The sequence below is a fragment of the Chiloscyllium plagiosum genome, chromosome 24, assembly GCF_004010195.1.
Source record: "Chiloscyllium plagiosum isolate BGI_BamShark_2017 chromosome 24, ASM401019v2, whole genome shotgun sequence".
NCBI classification, from domain to species: Eukaryota; Metazoa; Chordata; class Chondrichthyes; order Orectolobiformes; family Hemiscylliidae; genus Chiloscyllium; species Chiloscyllium plagiosum.
In genome coordinates, this window is record NC_057733.1 from 39,204,639 (window position 1) to 39,222,966 (window position 18,328).

Here is an 18,328-nt window from a genome sequence, read left to right on the forward strand (position 1 = left end):
ATCCAAGAAAACTTTAAATCATTGAGGTAATGACATCTTTGCAAATGAATGTGGAATATCTAGCTTAAGGGTAAGTAAATACAGGAGCTACTATTCTTGAAAAAAGTGTAATTGATCCGATAGTAATAAACACTATTTTATTTGTTAAATTTAAATGTGAGGTTGAATTTGAGATGTGGTAGAAAGGACAGTAAGTGCCTAATTAAAATATTCCAGTTTTTTACAGGTGCGATGGAAACGTGGAAAGTGTGCTCAGAGTGATGGCTTTTTGTATACAGAAGTGTGTCAGTTACTTTGGGGAAGAAAAACGTGGCTAACTTATGTCTGTTGTTTTACACTAATATAAATATTGAGATATCTAGGAATTTAATGCTTTCCTTGTGTGTTGTGGCTTTGCATTTAATGAAGAATTAATGGTTATCAAGGATATCAATGAATTCTTCCAACTGTGTATCTGCATCTGTCCAAATACTGCATATGTCAACATGAATACAAAAGGTATTATTAATAATGATGCATCACTTAAAAAAGAATTACTTGGTTGGAATGAGAAAGTAGCACTGGAAATCAAACTGTAGCTCTCGAATGTCAGAGTGCTCAAAAAATACTATTTTGATGCTTGCACTTATATCATCTGACTTGTGAGTGAAGAAGAAAGTGAGGATTGCAGATGCTGGAGATCAGTCAAAAAGTGTGGTGCTGGAAAAGCACAGCCAGTCAGGCAGCATCTGAAGAGCAGGAGAGTCAATGTTTTGAGTATAAGCTCTTCTTCGGGAGCTTATGCTCGAAACGTTGACCCTCCTGCTCCTAGGATACTGCCTGACCAACTGTAATTTTCCAGTGTAATAATTTTTGACTTATGACTGAAGGAGGGTGAGTTGTGTTCTGCATTTCTTTGCAAATGTCCTATTTGTAAGTTGTCACACCACTATTCTTTTGCAATGGTTAAAAGCTTAACTGAATCAGTGAGTTTAAAAGATAATTGGCTGGAAGGGGAAAGTTAGCATGGGTAGATTTTGCATTGTGTTCCCATATTATTTATCTTTATCTGACATTTATCATCTAGTAATATTTTTTGAATAGTGTGGTGAAGGTTTGTTTCGAATCAAGTATCGATTTGTGAGGATGCAGTGTAAATGTTGAGCCTTGTTTTTGAGTCAGAAACCTGCGTGTCCATTTATCACCTTAGTCCTGTCATAGTTTAGACAAGTAAACCACAAGGAGGAAGTTTTGCTCAGGAAACATTCTTTCAACCTGAACTAATTTTCTCAGGTTGTTGATTTTCTTGTTCAACCATTCTATTTTTAGCCCTTAGCAATGTACTGACGTATAGTCTGGACATTGAGTGTTGCAGGGCTACTATGAATGCCATGAAGTAAGGGGCCTGGCATGTATTTGACATTAAAATTGTAAAACAATAGAGTTGGCATTTATGTGAGTTGAAGATTAGGTATGGCACAGTTCTGCATGATGTCATGAAAAAATCCCTTTAGTGATATGCAATCATCTACACATCCTGTTCACCTGGGGAATTTTTCTTCCCTGGGGAGTTTTCCCTTTGTTCACACTACAGCTGAGGGCTGTGGAGTTCTCCAGTCATGAAGGGATTGATCATTCTCTGTGATCTGCCCGACTAGTTTTCATGCCTCTACTTGAGTAGATGCTGTCCCCTGAGCTATGATCCCACAGCTTAGTGGTCATTATCCCTGTGTGAGCTTTGGTTGCAAGTGAATAGGATCTTGATCAGATGAGCCAATGGGCTGAGGAGTGGCAGATGGAGTTTAATTTAGACAAAGGAGAGGTGCTGCATTTTGGGAAAGCAAATCTTATCAGGACTTATACACTTAATGGCGAGGTCCTGGGGAGTGCAGGTTCATAGCTCCTTCGGGGAGCAGGTAGATAGGATAGTGAAGAAGGTGTTTGGTATGCTTTCCTTTATTGGTCAGAGTACTGCGTACAGGAATTGGGAGGTCATGTTGTGACTGTACAGGACATTGGTTAGGCCACTGTTGGAATATTGCATGCAATTCTGGTCTCTTTTGAATCAGAAATATGTTGTGAAACTTGAAAGGGTTCAGAAAAGATTTGCAAGGATGTTGCCAGGGTTGGAGGATTTGAGCTGCAGGGGGAGGTTGAATAGGCTGGGGATGTGTTCTCTGGAGCGTCGGAGGCTGAGGGGTGACCTTTATAGAGGTTTATAAAAATCATTAGGGGCATGGACAGGACAAATAGACAAAGTCTTTTCCCTGGCTTGTGGGAGTCCAGAATTAGAGAGCATAGGTTTAGGGTGAGAGGTGAAAGATATAAAAGAGACCTAAGAGGGCAACTGTTTCACGCAGAGGGTGGTATGTGTATGGAATGAACTGCCAGAGAAAGTGGTGGAGGTTGGTACAATTGCAACATTTAATAGACCTCTGGATGGTTATATGAATAGGAAGGGTTTGGAGGGATATGGACTGGGTGCTGGCACGTGAGACTAGTTTGGGTTGGGATATCTGGTCGGCATGGACGAGTTGGACAGAAGGGTTTGTTTCCGTGCTGTACGTCTCTATGACTCTATGTTGACAGGCTGTATTTTTATGGGGACATTGCAGCCTTACCTCTCTGTCCCTTTGTGGTCAACTTGGAGCAGTTAAATCATCAGGAGCTGGGCACTGAAACTGGTCATTCCGGTCCATGTGGTTCACCTACTTGCTTTGCTTGACTTTTCCAAAATATTTGCCAGAGCCCAAAATTCCTTGAAAGAAAACGGAGAATATCTGGAGGATTTCGATTTGGTTCAGCTTCTGAGATGCGAGATTTTTTGTTGTGATTTCATGACTGAAACAGCTGAAACAAAGCATTTTCCCACTTTACGTTGAAAGAGGAACATTGAGGCATTAGATTTGTTTTAATTATTTGCAAAGTAGAACAAATGGTGGTGCTTGTGCCAAGACAGGCCTTCACTGTCCACACTGTTGCCTCTGAGTTAGATTGTGGGTTCAAACGTAACTCCAGAACTTGAAGACAATGAGGTTGACACTCCAGTGCAGTACTGAGGGAGTGCTGCATTGGTGGAGGTGCAATTTTTCAGGATGAGACTTTAAACCAAATTCCTGTCTACCTTCTCAAAAGTAACTCCTGGCACTATTTTGATGAAGAGCAGGGGTATTATCTGATGTCATGGCTTCACTGTTTTTGGTTTCTGGCTGCACAAAATAGAGTAAATGTCACCCTTTCTAAATTGCATTTTGCACTTCATTAAATCACGATAAAGAGGGCCAATACCATTTACTAAGAAAATTCTTGTGATCTCATTTGATTTTGGTGTCTCAAAGTATTTCTGAGATCATTGAGTGTGATTCAGTGATTGCATACCTAGTCTTCCAAAGTGAGTTATTAGCATTTTCCAGGAGATCGGAATTTTCAGAGAAACCCCTTGCATCATGTAGTGAAATATTTTAAAAGAATATGTTGGGTAAACTGAAGTATGTACAAAAAGACCATTCAATGTTTCTGCTGTGATGCACTTGAAGATCCATTTATCAAAAACTCAAGTCATCGCAATGCCATTTTGAGTATCTCAAGTCCAAATGCAAGGATGTTGTATATTCTTATCCAGCTGCTTCCCAATTTATGAAATATATTGTTCTTTGGAAGAACTTTCAATAAATGCCATTTCCTTTCTGCTCCTATCTTCATAAACAATAATTGGTTAGTATTAAAATACTGGACTTTTATCAAGTAACACCGCATAGCATTTGCATTACTGAATCATTGAGGGTGATCTCTTTTAATGTGGTTTATTTTCTGAGTGTGTGTTCATCAAGGTGGGGTTTGATCATTCTGTGGAATGGGACCATTTCGCAACTTGTCATACAATCGGGAGTTCAATGAGTCCTGATGTTATACACCAAATATGCTTGCTCTTTAGCCTTACAATGGAGAACTTACTTTATTTATATCTTTGTGTCGGGGGGAAAATGGCAATACAAACATGAAATTTCACTCTTGTCAGTTATGTGGGGCTATTTGTGGACTGCAAACCTCTTGCACTCTTTTTCGTGGTCCATTTAAAACTCTGCAGTGAATTATGAAAAAGACTTTGGGCAAACATGGAGTTCTTGCCGACTGAATATTGGGAAATAGGTACATCTTTCTTAAAGTAAATTTGAATCATTCAGAGCCATTGCCACAGTTAATTGTGCTTTCCCTCTGCAAGCACAATTCTGTCACAGATGCTTACATACAGTTCACAGTTTCAAGACAACTCATTTTTCCTCTGTTCAGCACTTTGCTCATGAATTAAATGTGCCTACTCCTTTTCACACCAGTAGCATTCTAAGTTACCAGTGTCTGACAACACTGTATCGAGCTTCAGAAAACATTGACAATGTTTTGCAGCTTCCTTAGGCCGGTTTTTGGGTAATGATGAGCTACAACTACCTGTGTACTTGAAACTAAAAATCCTCTGCACCCTGCACTTTTTGTATGTTCATTGAGTTGTTTGATTTCTATTTTTAATGCTGAATACTAATAGCAACATCTTTCTGTTGTGATGTTACTCTTTTCATTTGATATGTTAGAGGGCCTTCAGAAAACGTTGACAATGTTTTCTGAAGGCCGATACAATGTTGTCAGACACTGATAACTTAGAATGCTACTGGTGTGAAAAGGAGAAGGCACATTTAATTCATGGGCAAAGTGTTGACAGAGGAAAAATGAGTTGTCTTGAAACTGAACTGCACGTAAGCATCTGTGACAGAATAATTCAGGGCAGGCTTCCAATCTTCACTGTGGGTGATGTTGGTAAAATCTGTTGCCCCTTTGCAATGCATCTCACCAAAACCCAGCCGAAATGTCATCAAAAATGTTTCAAAGCACGGAAGAATTTCCAAATTTCAAACTCGATTTCATTTTTAAAGAAACACATTTAGGATTGGAATTGCTTTTTCAATTGGAAGTTGGGGTTACTGGTTACTGGCAATTCACTTTATCTTTTGGGTGAAGGATTGTTGGAGGATTTCTGATTTGCAACATTACTCATTAAAACTTGTTCAATTCTATCATTTTTATGGAGCTTTGTGGATTTGAGGTAACGTTCTGAAATTTTCAATTAATCATTACAATGTGGAGGCACATCTCGAAGTGTGAGAAGTTATAGCGTCTTTGGAACATACAAGGCTTTCCCAGGACTGGCAGTACTTTCACTGCTAGAAATTCACTGGACTGCCTGTGGTGAACTGGTGACACTATAGTGAGAACGGGTAATAATGTGATTTGACTCTATTTGCCATTTGGGAAGGCAGCTGCCGTAATGCAAATTTATTGGCTACCTACAATTCTTTTCAAACGTTTTCAATAATGTAGAAAAAAGCAAGAGAGAGGTCAAAATGCAGCAGTCATTTAAAAGTATATCAATGCCTTCATGAACAGTAACCATCTAAAATCAAAAGCAAACAGATTCCAGGCAACAGCAATGTCTTAACGCTTTTCTCCAAGAAAGCACGGCTGTGAGAGTGGACACAATCTTCAGGCCCAGGTGAGAGTACATACTCTCTGAATCATGATTCCTGCAAATCCAGTAAATGCCGACTGTTCAAATCAGAAAAGACAGCAGTTCTGTCTATTGCAAAAACAGAGGCAAAAGCATGTACGCTGATTCATGGATATTACATTGAAATGAATCTATCATTTTAAATAAAAAGGAACCAGCCAGGAAGTAGTTGCCATGCTAAATGATTTCCACAAAATAGTAAATTCACATTAAACAAATTTCCTGTTATGGTCTCTTAAACCACAGATGTCTAATGCTAACAATACGTGGGAAGGAAGAAAGCTTGCCACTTGACAGAATGAACTCAAAAAGTTGATATGGGATGTGTGTGGACTGCCTTATAAAACTGGCAGACCGTAATGCCTCGACTCATTTAACCTTGGGTACAATTGGCTGCTCCATTCCAGTTATCCTGCAATGAAAAGTTCACGAGGCTCCAATATGTAGGACTGTAATGAGCTATCGATCTATTGTCATTGTCCCTATTTTATTTTGCCTTTCTTTTTTCCATCATTGTGGTGATAAACTAACTATGGCCAAGACATCATATCAGCCACATTCTATTGCAATGAAGCAAAGACATCTTCAAAAATGCAATTTGCCACTTCCAAAAAACTAGCATTTTAACATTGCATGAATATATCCCCAAGACGTCTATGTTATGCTCTATTAGATTAGAGAAATGGAGCTGAAAGTACTTTCCAAACTAAATTTTGACACATGGTTTCCTCTCAGCTATACCTGGCTACAGTGAGAATTTAGATGGGTTTCAAAGTCACAAGAGTATTTTGTTGAAGCAATTAACAACTGAATGGATGGTTTGTTCAAGTTGGAATCATCAATGCTCTAAATAGGATGTGTCTGAAAGCCCCAACACATTGAGCTGGACAGAAGTAATTAGGAAGTTGGTGAAAGAAAATACTCCATTGCTTCAACGAAATTTAGGCTGCCCTGCTGTACTTCAAGTGGAGGCCTGGAATTGCTCACGTAAGAAATTTAGATCAGTGATCATCAGGCAGACAGATGGCATCCTCCCTATTGAGTGGTCACAATTTAGCAAATGTAGAGAGGCTGAAATCTTGAAATTCTCTGAACGGTTTATCAATATTTTGATTTAATCAGGTTGTCAGAGTTATAGAGTCATAGAGATGTACATTACGGAAACAGACCCTTTGGTCCAACCCATCCATGCCGACCAGATATCCCAACCCAATCTAGTCCCACCTGCCAGCACCTGGTCCATATCCCTCCAAACTCTTCCTATTCATGTAACCATCCAGATGCCTTTGAAATTTTGCAATTGTACCACCACTTCCTCTGGCAGCTCATTTCATACATGTACCACCCTCTGTGGGAAAAAGTTGCACCTTGGGTCTCTTTTATATCTTTCCCCTCTCACCCTAAACCTCTGCTCTTTAGTTCTGGACACTCCCACCACAGGAAGAGATCTTGTCTATTTACCCTATCCATGCCCCTCATGATTTTATAAACCTCTATAAGGTCACCCTTCAGCCTCCATTGCTCCAGGGAAAACAGCCCCAGCCTGTTCAGCCTCTACCTATAGCTCAAATCCTCCAACCCTGGCAACATCCTTGTAAATCTTTTCTGAACCCTTTCAAGTTTCACAACATCTTTCCAATAGAATGGAGTCTAGAATTGCACACAATATTCCAAAAGTGGCCTAACCAATATCCTGTACTGCCGCAACATGACCTCCCAACTCCTGTACTCAATACTCTGACCAATAAAGGAAAGCATACCAAATGCAGTCTTCACTATTCTATCTACTTTTGACCCCACTTTCAAGGAGCAATGAACCTGCACTCCAAGGTCTCTTTGTTCAGCAACACTCCCTAGGACCTTACCATTAAGTGTATAAGTTGTGCTAAAATTTGCTTTCCCAAAATGCAGCAACTCGCATTTATCTAAATTAAACTGCCACTTCTCAGCCCATTGGCCCATCTGGTCCAGATCCCATTGTAATCTGAGGTAACCCTCTTCGTAGTCCACTGCAACTCCAATTTTAGTGTCATTTGCAAACTTACTAACTGTACCTCTTATGCTCACATCTAAATCATTTATAGAAATGATGAAAAGTAGTGGACCCAGCACTGTGTCAAAGCACTGCCCTGGAGAATCTGGTTAAAGATCCAATCAGTGGCACAGTGGCTCAGTGGGTTAGCACTGCTGACTCACAGCACCAGGGGCAAGGGATTGATTACAGCCTTGGGTAACTGGCTGTGTGGAATTTCCACCAGGTGCTCTGGTTTTCTCCCATTGTCCAACGATGTCCAGGTTAGGTGGTTTGGCAATGCCAACTTGTCTGTAGTCTGTAGGGATGTGCAGATTAGATGGATTGGTGATGATAAGTGCTGGGTTATGGGGATAGGGTGAGGGTGGGGGGAAGCAAAGTCGAGGTGGGATGCTATTCGGAGGTCAGTGTGGACTTGATGGGCTGAATGGCCTCTTTCTGCATTGCAGGGATTTTATGATTCAACAATGAGTAACTGATTGAAAGACCAGATATCAATAGAAAAAACAATTAAAGTGCAATCTGGTCAATCAAAATAAATTCCACAAGTGATTGTATCTCCAAACTCCTGGCCTGAGCTTTGTCTACTTTCAAAAGGATAAAACAACTGGTTGAATCGGAACACTGACTTGAAACAAGCCCAATTCCTCAATGTCGTAAATTAACATGTAGCTTATTCTTAACCAGATACTCCCTTTCCCACAGCTAGGAAGTAATAAGGAGATGTAGCCTCGCAAATGAAGCAATCTCCTACATACACAGAAATTATGACTTGTTTCGGCATGCAAGATTTGCAAAGCAGAGTGAGAGCCTTGAAAAATTGGCAAGTATGACACGCATCACATTTTGAACTAAGCCAAGTGGCTTTCTCTGGAAACAAATCCTATTCTAAAAGGTAGGAATGGTAGCCTTTCTTGATGTGAAGGTTCAAGATGAGATAAATCTCCAGCCCTTAGGTATTTTCGTAATCAACCTGTTCAGAGACCCTATTATATACCTCTTGGGTAGATGGGACTTGAACCTGTGCATTCTTGCACAAACTACCATTTCACCAGAAGAGCCCTCCCCCAACCCTCAGAGGGAAAGATTGGAATGAGAAGCTGAAAAACCAATGCCTGGAATCAGAAATCAATCAGCACCAATGGCAAAAGAAAAGTTACATATTAATGTTCTTTGTAAAGATTCCAGGCTGGCAATTCACTTCAACTTGGAGATTTTTAAATGCTTCAGAATGTTTTTACTTGCTATTCTGTTGCAATATACTATGCAATTACTATTGTTCTCTATTATGTGAACACAATTTTATTACACTGCTGTTGAACTACTATTAGTCATGGTGTCTTTTTTTTAAACTCTAGGTATATTTCTGCATGACCTCAAATAAAGTGACCGAACACACCAGATGATATGGGTAAGACTGTGAATAAATGCCATATTATTACATTACATCTGACTTCACTCCAGCTCTGTTCTGTGGGTGAACTTTTAATGGTGCTTTCTATTTTCTTTCCATTACAAGGTCCTTCCCAATCTTTGCTATGCTTTTTCCTCACCTCAGCCCTACTGTATTGGCTACGCGAAGCTGATAGGAGACCACAAAGGTATTGCCCTGTGAGACAGATGGTACTAAACTCATGTAATAATAATCATAAACCGTGAGAAGGTTAGTAACAGGTTTTAAAATGTCATAGACAGACTTATGAGATGGGAAGACACATGTTAGATGACGTTTCACACAGCTAAGTGTGAAGTGATTCATTTCAGAAGGAGGAATGAGAAGAGGAAATCAAATCTAAATGGCATAATTTAAAAATGGGTGTGGAAAGAGAGAGAACATGCAAAAGCCAGGACAAACTAAGGAACTTTTCAAAAAAAAAATCAGGAAGACAGAAAGTGCAAATGGAAGTTATGCCAAACCTTTATAAATCATGGCATAGTTTCCAACTGAAATGTTGTGCTAAATTCTGAATATCACAGTTTTGGACAGACGTCAAGGCCTTGGAAAGGAAACAAAAGGAGAGCCAGGACAATGGTACCACAGGTGTGCGACTTCAGTTGTGTGGAGAGAAATGAGAGGCTTGGATTGTTCTTGGAACAGAGAAAGTGAAGGAGTTATTCAAAGTATTCAAAGTCAAAAAAGGGGTTTGGAAGTGCAAGCTGGTGGAGGCAATTTCAAAATGTGGTTCTTATTCTTTTCCCATGGTGTTTTGAATCAATCTTTAAACATTATTCGTAAGTCTTTTGTAATATTGTGATGTCAATAAACATATTGTGAATGTATGTCAGAATGGTCACATGACTGGAAACTGGCTGGTATGAGTACACTTTGACTGACAGACCTCTGCAAATGTAATTTTATTACCACGTATACTAATTCAGATGATGAAGCAGGACAATTAATCCTTCACATAGATACAATATTGTATTTTGAAAGGGTCTCAAGCTATAGATGTCACAGCTTCACCAATATATAAATACTTTGTTCTGGAAAAATCACTATATCCAGTCCTCTTTGCAATACATGTTCTCTTAACTTGAATAACAATTTACCAGGGCTTCACTTTTAAATTGTTCTCCAATAGTTAAGAATTAAATGTGGCCAATTCCATGGGAAATGATCTATGTGGCTGTTGGCAAACTATAAACTTTTAAGCGCTGAGACATTGACTCATTTCCATCATGTTGAAAGTCACCATGCAAGTACTGACTTTGTTTTAGACGGCCATTACATTCAGAATCACCCACTCACATATGTGCTTTCTACCAATCTTGTGTTTAACTGAAGGGTAGGTAGAAGCTGGTCAGATTGTGTGCTACTGTGCTTTACATTATATTTAATTCCCAGATGTACGTCACTCTCTGTAATACATACTAAAGCATGATTATTGCAGGTCTATACCTCCAGCTGTCACCTTACCAAACTGAAACATGTTTTTTACAGTCGTTATTGACAGCAAGGGTTCACTTTGGGGGAGGGGGGGGAGGTGGGGAGGGGTTCAATCTCCCTCTTGCTCTTTCCTGCTTTCCACTTAATGATAGAAACCAATTTAATCACCTGATGACAATCTCCCTTTGAAGGAATTTCAAATCCCTTGTGAATTTATGACAATCTGAAGCAAATTTTGAAGAACATTAATCGAATCAATAACCAATATGAAACCAGTCACTGCAGCTCTAGGGGGTGCTCCAAGCTCATTAATCCAGCTTTTCTTTGCATTTTGTTGTAGCCTAGGTTATCTGTGGGTGAGGTACAAAAAAAGAGTTCAAGCAGAAGGGCAGTTCCAGTCAAATATATTTCATTTTTGATATAAGATGAATATTGATCCAGTTAGAAAATTCCAAAATACCTTCCTCAGCCAAGCACAGAATATAAAAGTATTAATTCTATTGCTTCACTTCAAACTTAACCGACTCTAAAGATTGGACTTTTGCGACAGAACAGTTGTACTAACTGGGCGTCCATTACACTGACCTTTTTGTGTGAATTATAATCCACAATAAGCAAGATTGAACTTCTTATCTGCAGGATCAAATGTCAAAATATTGTAAATGCAGTCCAACAACTGGGTAGTTACTGATAGTGATTTAAGTTCGGGAAATAAATGGCACCATATGTGATATGGCCGAGCTGGACTTCATCAGAAGAAAATATTTGTTTTGGAAATGCAGTAATACCTCCACACTATTTTACAGCTGCCACATGCTGCTAGTTAGTTTAACCTGTACAAAGCTGCAACACTTTCTTTGGTGAGTAATTTTATTTCCCCACTGCCAAGTGGGGAGTCTGTCTCTCTCTTGCATGCTCTCTCTTGACTTCTATTTCACTCTGTATTTCACCCTATCTCCCTCTCATGCCCTTTCCCACTCATGCCCCCTCTTTCTTTTACCCCACCCCCTCCCCCAACAAATTGTAGGAACCCATGTAGAACTAAGTATAAACTGCACTCTTTATTTATGGTGATCTAATTGCTTAACATGGGTAACTTCATAACTCAGGTGACTTTTGTCGAAATTAAATTTCAGTAAAATTGAATGCTAAGACAAACTTTTTTTTCCAGATGTTGCCTAATCCAGGTGCTGTTACTAGATTTCGATGACTTCTTTTTGGAAATCTGTCATTTGTTGTAGTTTGGCAAATGTCTGTACGGCCTGGTTACAGGGGAGATTTGTATTGAAAATCTCTTGGTTTTGGTGGTAACAGAAGTTGACGGACTTTATAATCTTTTGACAGAGCTTGGCATCCAACACAAATACACTATAAATTAATCTAGAACAGAATAATTTTGGCTTTCAAGCGGTTAACCAGAGGGGAGAAGAAATCTGGATCTCTTGGTGTGTTTCTAGTTTGTATTCTGGGCTGTCCTGAGGACTTCATTTTTTTAATCCCTTTTGATTGTCTTGGTTGAAAAGTACAGGCACTTCTTTTGTGCCAGCTCTAACATTCTTCCTTCTTGCAGTGAAGTAGCTTGTAGTTGGACTGAGGAGACAGCTTGTAAACTGAAATTAACTGTTCTGAGAATGGAAGGAGTTTGATCACAGTCCAAGATTTCTGCCCTATATCAGCAATAGAAACTTCTGTAAGTGGATAATACTGATTTATCATGGGTAGAAGATATATAGCATATTACACCCTCTGATGCTCAGTGTAATATATTGAACAGATCTTATTTTGATGCAAGGACCTTACTGAGTTACTGAAAGACTATCTTCTACAAAACTAAGGAATTGCTTTTATCCAACAATCAGTAAATAGTTGTAAATGAAAACAATTTTTAAAGCAATTGCAATGAAGCTTAGCAGTGTCACATAATGAAAGTCACATAATGAAAGTCATTGGCTAAATTTGCATCAGCAGTAGTTAAAGGTTTCAATTTAGAATCCGAAAGCTACAGGATGTATTGGTTTGTGTTGCTGATTGCCCTATCTAGCCTGTCAGATCTAATCCCTTAGCAGTTACCTTATATTGATCAAAAAACATTTATTATGCCACTAAACTCTTGTTTCTCTGAAGTTTTGCTTTAACTTTTTCTATTGTGCTATAACTGGGTGATTAAAGATAATATCAGTCTTCCTTGACCTCGCACGGTCTTTATCAGCATAAGACCATAACGGCAATAGGAAGTTTTAATCAGGGTTATAAAAGGACTTGTAAAATTTGGATGACATATGGATATACATTGTGCACAAGCACTGCACTAATAAGCTTACAGTTAGTGTCTGATGTGCAGATAGATGATAACTGAAGGAGTTGGAAGGGGAGAATGACTTGAGTTTCCACTTGTGATTCTTCCAACTTGTTTTCACTGATCTCTGTGTTGCTACGTGGACAACTGTATGAAAGCTAGATACAGAAAGAAGTTGAAAAGGAAAAGTGATCGGGGGCAGACTTTTGCTGCCCATGGTCTTTTAAACAGTAGCATTGATGGAAAGTGTGAGAAAAACAGTCTTTGCTGCTCCATTTGGATTCAGGAAAGGGCACCACAGTGCAAAAGGGAAAAGGAAGAGAATAAGACAGTCAGTGTACAAAAAGCCTATTCCATACTAGGATGGAGTAATATCTTGTTTTTGATGCTCCTGTCATTCTCATTTCAAGCAAACTGTAATGTTCATTTTTGCCATCTGATCCCTTACTTGGAAATTAAAACAAATTGGCAACAATTTTGAAATTATTGAGGAGCTCTGTGCTGTCTCCTATTTGCTCATGTATGGCTGCTGAAACAAATGATTGGGTAGAAACTTACAATTACATGGTGCAATGTGTTCAATGGCTTTTATCTAAGGGAGGGTGGTTTGCATTGCAGGTACCATTGAACTACAGAATCCAAACATGGTCAATGAAGTAAAACCATTGTGTAAACAATGCATTTTACACCATGTTTAACAACAGCTAAAAGCAAACCTTTTGTGTACAACTGCACAGAAATGGTATTGGAAGTTTCATTTTGGTAACCATAAATAGATAGCAATTTGAAAATCAAATTTTCCACTTTTATTGAACATTTTTCAAACTTTGTTTAATCTCCCTATATGAAATTGTGCAGCTTCTGTTTGGAATCCCTCAGGAGATTTCTATCCCCCTTCTACTACTGTGGATGCTAAGTTCTGCCAGTGCACTGCATCAACAACATACCAATGTATCCTTATTGAATATACTTCTGGTTTAGTGAATTAGGCATCCAGTCTTCTGCGAGAATTGCACAGCTTTGTCCTTGTACTGCAAGCCATATAGAAAATGCTAGATGCGCTCAGCATCAGTATTTTTAGAGTGCGCAGACAAGCTAATTTGTAGGATGTTGACCCTTCATTTGAATTTGACTAGATTCTGCTTGGTAAATGTGCAAACCTGCAGAACTCTGTCACTGCAAGGGTTAACCAGAACGTATAAAGTCTGGTGTATGATATCATCAGTACTTTCCCATCTGACCTGCTCTGGTTTTGACAAGTCATTAGAACTTGTTGGTAGAGTTGAGTACATTTAATTAGTTTGGAATTTGGATTAACTGTGCCTGATAAGATGTGCTTTCATCTTATTCTGAGAACTATTACCTTTGCTGGTGCGCAGAGGTGACGTAATTAGCAAACAATTTGAAAATTCTTGGTTCAAAATGTCAATTGCAAATGTCATAATTTAGTTATAGTATTCTACGAATCATTCAAATGACACTTTAATGATCGGCTGAAACAGGAGTGACTGGGCACTTATGCTACAATTTGCTAGTACTGTAGTTAATTAAAATTGAATTAGCTTCTAATCACAGCCAATATAGTTGAAATGGTTATTGTCCAATTCTCAGCCAGGTTGTGCGATGAAAAGTTTCTCTTAAATGAGTAAATTCTGAACTCGCTTGGATTACTCATGTGCACTTTGGGTGGATACCAACCACCATTTCACAATTATTCACTGTGTTGCAAAAGAATCAGATTGGATCTGATAAATTGTTGTCTATGATTACTAGCTTCAGTGTAGCTTAATCCTTTGCAGAGTGAAATAACCTTTCTGTACAATGACCAAAAACAATGATGTCCCTCTACCTCGTTGTTCACCAAGGTGGACCAGGGCCACTTGAAGTTCACTGTTCAATCAAGTACCAACCTGCTGAAACTCAATAGTTGCTCCGTTATCTCCATACCAGATAATTCTGAGAGAACCATCTCCTAGTCATTTAACGTTTTCCCAGCTCAGCTACTGATCATCGCCCCTGAATTTAATCCATCCTTACAAATGCCTGTTTTTGAGCATTGTTTCTGCATCTTTCTGTTTCTGAAGCACTTCAATAAGTTGTGCTCCTGAAAAGCTTTATTATAGACCTTTCTGTCCTTTGCAAACACTGTCCAAGGAAGATGGGAAAGAGAAATGATAAACAAATGGATGGAGGGTTCAGTGGCATTGGGAGGTGAGGGTAGGGTGCTTTTAGACAATGTTTCATCCGTGACTGAGGGATGTGAGGAGGACACTTTCAGAATTTGAAATTTGGAGGTCGTCATAGCATTGAGCAGGCTGTGAGTACTGTTGTGTTGAGTTGAAAGTTATAATCAAAGTAGATCAATCTTAACAGCTTTGGACTGGCACGTACCTGGACTTAATTACATATAATTATGGTGGTTCATATCTTTTGATTGGCGTACCTTTTATAAACACCAACTACCTAGAGCTCCACAATTTCCATCTTATTGTCCAATCTTTGCCAACCTCATTTGTCCTCTTTCTAATGGTCCTTTAGCCTTGGGCTACTTTTCACTTTGAAGAGAAAGTGAGGACTGCAGATGCTGGAGACCAGAGCTGAAAATGTGTTGCTGGAAAAGCGCAGCAGGTCAGGCAGCATCCAGGGAGCAGGAGAATCGGTGTTTCGGGCATGAGATTCCTGAAGAAGGGCTCATGCCCGAAACGTCGATTCTCCTGCTCCTTGGATGCTGCCTGACCTGCTGCGCTTTTCCAGCAACACATTTTCAGCTACTTTTCACTTTGCCACCTTTTGGTAGTACAGCCACCCATCTTGTCCAAGTAGCCTGGAACTTTCGCCACAATCCATATGTCTCTCAACATCCAAAACCTTCTGTAAAGTCCATCGCCTCAATAGCTTTCCCACTCTGTAGTCTCCCCTTTGCAAACTCGTTAATTAGTATTGTCTTGTTGTTTGAGCTTACCTATTGTGAACCCTGGAATTCATAAGTGTTGTTGGGATATCTGAGGACACTAATTATCCAATTAAAACAAAGTATTTAGGGCATAGTTGAATTGGGCCAGGAATTTGGTTGAAGACATGAATTTGGGTAAACTTTTGTGATTAAAAATGAGACTGGCATTACTCTGTTTATATTCATGCCATGTTTTACTGAAAAGTCAGACATGAGTGAAAGCAACAAGTTGTCTCAACTAAAATAGGTTTAAGAAAACGTGAAAGTGGTTTGGGTGGGTACTATTTTTGTTTTAATCAACAAAATATATAGTAGAGGTTGGCTATTGTGTTGTAACAGGTGTGAAGGGGTCTTTCATTTCAATTGAAGGATTAGACATTTAAAATCTAATCTTTGATCTCATCATCACATTAGGATACTTTTTGCTTCTAGTATGTTTTAATGAAGTAACAAGAATTAGGAATTCAGGGTGGGAAGAAAACTGTAATCCTCCTGGCATGACATTGCAAACTATACGCAATTACTTCAACCCTTGAATCAGTCAGATGATATTGGCAATCTACGTCAATATGGTCTGTGCATTTTTTCTCACAGTTCTCTCAGTTGGTGTATTTCAGAGTGAATGTTGCATAATAATGGGATGTGCTAGTGTTAGATGGTGTCTGGGGAAATAAAACTCGCCCTTTCAGTCACCTCCCATATGGTTAATTTGCTAATACCAGAAGAAAAGGATGACCTCAGCTGTGTTTATATTTGTTGTAGATACCAGTTATTGGGATATGCTTTGGTTGTGGCTACTTTTTATGCAAATCTGTGCAACAGAAGTGATATATTACTTGTTTTAGAGGTCGTTTAAACATTTAGTTTTTGAGAATTAAATGGAAATTGCAGCTCAGATACAGGCCATTCATTGACATATGCCTTACGTGAACCTCTTTGCATTTTACCTCCTCTAACCCTGTCTGACAGCATCCAGTATCGTTCTCAAAGAAGTACATTAGGTTGCATGAAAGTTGCTGCCTCCTTGGATATCTTTGCTAAAGGGCTAATCAAGTTTGAGTAATGGCAGAAAATAGATAGCAATTGAGTGCCCTTCCTATTTCCTTCTCCAAATTGGACAAAGTGAATGACAAGCAGCCAATCCATAGCTGTTGAGTTACAGTCGGCCCGTCAATATTTTATCTGGCACAGTGAGACTTAGTGCAAATAGTCCTAATGAAATAGGACTTTTACTTGCCCAATGCTTAGGGAAAATGGTACAGTCTCTGGATTGTACCAAGAATCCTTACAACATGCCATTGTGAGTTTGAATTGACTTCAGGAGGTGAAAGAATAAATTCTCAGACTTTGACTGAACATAATGGTAGAAATAATACATTTGTAGTGGTTGCCATCTTTAATATTCACCTTTTCATGGCAAAAATGGTAAAAATGCTCTTCTTATACCAACTTACCATGTAAAACTGACCCTTGAACCATGCTTACTTACCTTTTATTCATTCTCACAGTCAATCCCCTAATGGCCTCAGGCTGTTTTCTGAGGTGATTCAATGTAACTATGGCTCCAAATTCTGTTGAAGATAAGCCAGAATAAAGGTTAATAAAAATCATAGTGTGGAAATTCTTTTAGCCTCATTTTCTCCCAATTGAGAGGCCTGAGGTCAGCCTGAAATTGGACTTCAAGCTTCATTAACATTATTTGGGCTGCTGCCCTTTCCTGTCTTGACTACACATACAGCTCACCCATTAAGATGAATTTTGGAGCATTTGACTCACTGGCGTGCCCTTTTAGGCAGCAGCCATTTAGCAGTCTTCATCCATATCTGGAAAAATGCCTCCTTGCTCAGGGCAGTCCAAATCACCTCTTTGAGTCCCAAAACAGATCTCAGCAGTTCCCCAACCTCCTCCCACACCCATACCACGAACAATGGGCCTAAACAGTATTGGATCAGACCTAATTTGACTATATTGACCACAAGCACTTGGATTTCAAATTAGCTCTCAGTGAGCATGTTTTGTTTTTTGAGCCTGTGAAACAGACATGGCAATGTCCTATTTCTACTCCAATGTATCACGTAAGGTAAAATTAGCTGCTCAAACATTCACAAGCTTCCAACTACCAAGAAGGTACACTGACCAAGATATTGTCGAGTGCGTTCTGAAGCTAAAGCCTTGTAATTACATTTAGACATTCCTGGATAGCATTCAGAGATACTGAGGTGATATAAATAGCTTTACACTTAGAGTCATAGAGATGTACAGCATGGAAACGGACCCTTTGGTCCAACCCATCCATGCCGACCAGATATCCCAACCTAATCTAGTCCCACTTGCCAGCGCCCGGCCCATATACCTCCAAACCCTTCCTATTCACATACCAGCCTCCACCACTTCCTCTGGCACTCATTCCATACACATACCACCCTCAATGTGAAAACGTTGCCCCTTAGATCCCTTTTATATTTTTCCCCACTCACCCTAAACCTATGCTCTCTAGTTCTGGACTCCCTGACCCCAGGGAAAAGACTTTGTCTATTTATCATATCCATGCCCCTCATAATTTTGTAAACCTCTATTAGGTCACCCCTCAGCCTCCAATGCTGCAGGGAAAAGAGTTCTAGCCT

At 39.3% G+C, this 18,328-nt stretch overlaps 1 long non-coding RNA gene across 2 annotated transcripts in view; it reads left to right on the top strand.

The window, feature by feature from the left end:
* Positions 1-18,328, top strand: part of LOC122562205 — a 234,377-nt gene that overhangs the window by 162,588 nt on the left and 53,461 nt on the right. Inside the window, exons 2-3 of one of the 2 annotated variants that reach the window (XR_006315262.1) lie at positions 8,927-8,979; positions 9,088-9,730. This is a non-coding gene — a long non-coding RNA (uncharacterized LOC122562205). Of the gene's footprint in view, positions 1-8,926; positions 8,980-9,087; positions 9,731-18,328 lie in introns of those variants that run through there. The other variant, XR_006315261.1, reaches the window with a different exon arrangement.